This window comes from Cebus imitator, unplaced genomic scaffold (genome assembly GCF_001604975.1).
Source record: "Cebus imitator isolate Cc_AM_T3 unplaced genomic scaffold, Cebus_imitator-1.0 Scaffold293, whole genome shotgun sequence".
NCBI lineage: Eukaryota > Metazoa > Chordata > Mammalia > Primates > Cebidae > Cebus > Cebus imitator.
In genome coordinates this window covers 134,492-139,108 of record NW_016107608.1, presented here as the reverse complement: position 1 = coordinate 139,108, position 4,617 = coordinate 134,492, and positions in this window count along the sequence as shown.

The window sequence follows — 4,617 nt, the reverse complement described above, 5'->3', positions numbered from 1 at the left end:
GAGAGTTAAGGTGAAGAGGCATATCTAGATGCTAAGTTTGTTACCATTATTAATGGACAATAGAGTTTTAAATGACATCAACCTTATAAGCTAGAAATATAAACTTTAAAAAAATAATTTTAGAACAAACATCTATAGTAGTGAAACTTATTGGAAGGCTAGCAACTTTCTTTTACTTCAGATTGATTTTCTTCAGGAAAATTCAAGTAAAGTATTTCATTTAAAAATATGTTTATATATGTAGCTGTTAAAAATTATTGAACAAATATTTATTGAAAACCGTTATGAGCCCATGACTTTTATTGGTACTGGGGACATAGCATTAAATAGAACAAATAAAAGTCCTTCCCTTCACTCAGGTACATTTAATTAAAGTGACAAGAGAAAAACTATGCACCAGATCAATCTAGTGCATTTAACAGTATATTAGAAGGTGGAGAGTATTATGGGGATAACGGGGAAGTGCGGACCACAAAAAATTTAAAGGTTAAGTTTATTGTTAGGATAGGCCAGATTGAGCAGTTGGCACCTGTTTAAAGAAGACAGTGAAGAGACCACAGGTGAAGAGATTTCTGCGGAGTGCAGAGAGGTGGAATCTGGAAGCTGCCATTGGGATGGAAAGAAATAAAAGACAGACAGGGGTAAGAAATGGCGTCTGTAAGGGGTTGAGAGTTGTGGACTGTAGATTATTTAAGAATTGATAGAATTCAAAGCATTACAGTTTCATATTCTGAGTGAAAAGGTGATCTACTGGGGAACTGTAAACAGAAGACGGACATATCTCTTCTTACAACAATCCATCTATCTGTCCATGTATGTATCTAACTATGCCTCAATCTATCTATGCATATATCCTGTATTGATCAACCTTCCCAGACTCACATGACTATGCTGTCCTAATGTTTTGGCTGGGATTATTTCATTAATGTGCATATGCATGTGCTTGGGTTCTAGTTTTATTACAATCACTAACTTTTATTGAGCCCATCCAGTAAATTTGAGGGAGGTAAGTATTGTTATCAGTAGGAAAAAAATCTTGGAGGGGCTGTAAAGTTAACTGAACAGTCAAAAGCAGCTTCTATTTGTAGAGAAAAAGTGGAAACAAGGATGGGAGTCAGGTAAAAGGGTCAATGGTTATCCTCTCTTTAGCCTACCCTAAGTCTTCAGCATGGACTTCTGACCACCAGGAGGAGTAGCATCACCTGGAAATGTGGTAGAAATGTAAATTCTCAAGCCTCATTTCAAATCTAAAAAATCAGTGAGTGTAAGGTGTAGTAATCTGTTTTAGGAAGCTCTCCAGGTGATTCTGCACTCACTAATGCTTGACAACTAATGGCCTATGCAAATGGAATTTTTGAAGCTTACCTCTAGCCTAACATAGCTCACCAAGAATTATATTTTGTAAGTATTTGGGTTAAAAGTATCAGTATTAAGAAAGTCTGATTTCAATGACCTATATACAGCACCTCTACATTCAGGTAGTTGAGTGAATGACTCTAGAGAAAGGAGGTGGCTTTCTAAAGAGTTTGCATTCAGATTTCTGGTCTTCTTCTCTAGAGAAACTCTTAAAACCTCACACCAGTCTGTGCACTTACACATATATGGGCACTACGCAATGGGGTGGAATGTCTAGAATGAATAAAAGTTTTAAATATAAAATGTTAACTTGATAATGGTGTGAATGAAGTCACAGAGAACCTAAATTATTGATTGAAGCAAAAATTACAACAAATAAATATTTTCGAAAAGGAATGACTAAGGAATAATGGAAATTGGATGCTCATTGCCCACACAGAGCTGAAAAATAAAAAAAATAAAATAAATAAAAACCTGGTTATAACTATTCCTGACACTCTATATGGAGGAGGTAAGATCCACGCTGAGCCACTTCAACATCATAAGTTGTCTCCATGAGCACAGCTGGGAGCTTGTCTCCTCCTTACATAACATGCCAAGGGCATGTTCAAGTAAAATATGGTCTGTGGCTTCAGTGTTCTATATGCAAAAGGGGCAAAAGGGGGACAAACTTGTTAACCATTCTTTTCAGATCATCCATTCACTTGCTGATTTTTATTGGCTTATTTTTTAATTACTAAAGAGGTATGTGAAACATTTTCCCATAATTGTTGGTTTGATTGCTTTATTAGTTTTGTCAGTTTGATTCCTACCTTCTGAGGTTATACTGACAGCTCTGTACACCTTTAAAATAGCTTTATTTCCCTGTTGAGTTGATTATTTTATTACTTTACCATTAATTACCTCTAATATTACCACTTAAAGGATACTTTCTCTGGTACTGAATTTTCCCAATCTTATTTTTTCTTTTCTCTATTTTGTCTCTACTTTTTTAAGTAAATAAGTCACAGTTATTTTAAGGTCTCTGACTACTAAATCCAATGTCTAGATCACCCATGGCTCTATTATTATTTTCATTTAATTTTTTAAATCTTGGTTTTAAATAATACTTTCTTGCCTCTTGATATGCCTAGTAATTTTCTTTGGAATTCTAATTAGCTAACAAATTGTAGAGATTGTCATGCCGTCTTTTTCTAGAGAGGTTCACACTTTCCTCTTCTAGGCAGCTAGAGAAGGGGATAATAACTTTCATTCAGGTAGTGACTGAGCCGGATTGAGACTAGTTTACAAATTTACTAAATCTCTGCCTACCTACATTGTAGCTCTCCAGTAATTAGAAGCTGAAAGCCTAGTTTGTTGACATTTGCCACTTGTCTGGCAGTACTGATCTATAATCCTTGCCTCCGCGGCATATGAGTCTGCCAACAATAACACTCTGCTCTTCAGAAGCAGTTTGCTGGGTTATTTTGTCTCCCAGAAGCGGCCCTTTCCCAAAATAAAACCCAGCTAGCTGGACTATGGTTCTGTGCCCAGAATTGTCAAATGTGCTTAGGGAAAACACAGCTGCAGTCTGCTCCTGTTACTGCAATTATCTGCTCTCCAGAATCTTAGGTTCCAAAACTTGATCCTTCAATATCATTGTATGATTGCTCTTCAATTGTATGGCTTTTTAAGTAGTTCTAAGATGGCCTATCCTTCAGAATTAGAAATAAAAGACCTCTTTCCAGGATTTGTTTTCATGTAGCAAAAATATGCATACTTTAAAAATGCTGTCTGATAGCAAATTTAATACAATAAGTTAATTTTCTCTGATTTTTTCTCCATGGTTGAATATTATCATAGATAGATTTGAATTCAAATGCACTTGCAAGTGGGTCAAACTTAAAATGGCTTATAAAAGCCAGAAATATGTTAGCTCTTCCATATATATGGTGATAGAGGTTATCTGTTTGTTGCCTGGCTAGAGCCAGTGGATCATGGGTGAAAAGATTCTGTACCACCTCTAGACTTTCTTCACTGATTTTCTCTTTTAATGTTAACATCACGTTATTTATTTTTTTACTTCAGCTGGATTATTCAAGTAATTTAGTTTTATTCTTTTAATTGACAAAATTGTCCATATTCATAGGGCACATAGTGTTGTTTGGATACATATAATGTATAAAGATTGGACCAGAATAATTAGCAAATCCATTATCTCATTTATCATTTCTTTGTGTTGGGAACAGTCAATATCCTCCTTCTAGTTATTTGAAACTATATATTAGTGTTGATTATAGTCATGCTACTGTAGTATTGAACACTGGAACTTATTTTTCCAATGTAGCTGTAATTTGTATCCTTTAAAAAAGCACTACCTATGCCACTCTTCACCTATTCTAATCTCTAATATCCTCTGTTCTACTTTTACTGCTATAAGATCAACTTTTTTGGCTTCCACATATAAATGAGAATACACCTTTTTTTAACATCGTTTCTGGTTTATCTCACTTAACAGAATCTCCTCCAGTTTCATTCGTCTCACTGTAAATGACAGAATTTTGTTCTTTTTTATGTCTGAATAGTGTCCCGTTGTATATACATATCCTGCATTTTCTTTACCCATTCATCTGTTATTTGACACTTAGGCTGATTCCATACTTAACTACTATGAAATAGTACTGCATTTCCTAGATAGTTCATTGTCATTCTTACTAATTAAATATAACTACAGTAGTTCCACAATACATTAGCCTTAAAGCTTTTTACCCAGAAAGAATGACAGTACAACATACTTTTATCTACTACACAAACCTCATAGAAAAAAAAAATTCTCTATCTAAGTCACAGGGAGTTGGGCAATATGTCTGGTTATTCTTTGTACCTTTTATTCTTTTAATCATGCAGTTGGCATGACAATGTAATTAAAGCTTCCAATAGAGTCACACGGACTAGAGTAAGAGAAGCTTTTCATTTGAGAATGTTGGGCAGGGAAATAGAATGGGTGGCCACTGTATCTGCTCAGAACTTTTTGTTATTTGCAACTATTCAATATACCTTTATCCTTGATAATTAAATCCTAACTACTCCTTATGCTATAGAAACATTTTTAAATTTAATTTTAAAATTCATTTTCTCTGACTCCTCCACACATTTAGTCACTTACAATCAACCCACTAGTACTTTAGAAAAGTGTCATGATAGTCAACAAATCTCTGAGTTTGCACAAGTTCTAGAAGACCTAATAGTTTTGTTCCTATGAAAAAGACACATATCTACTCA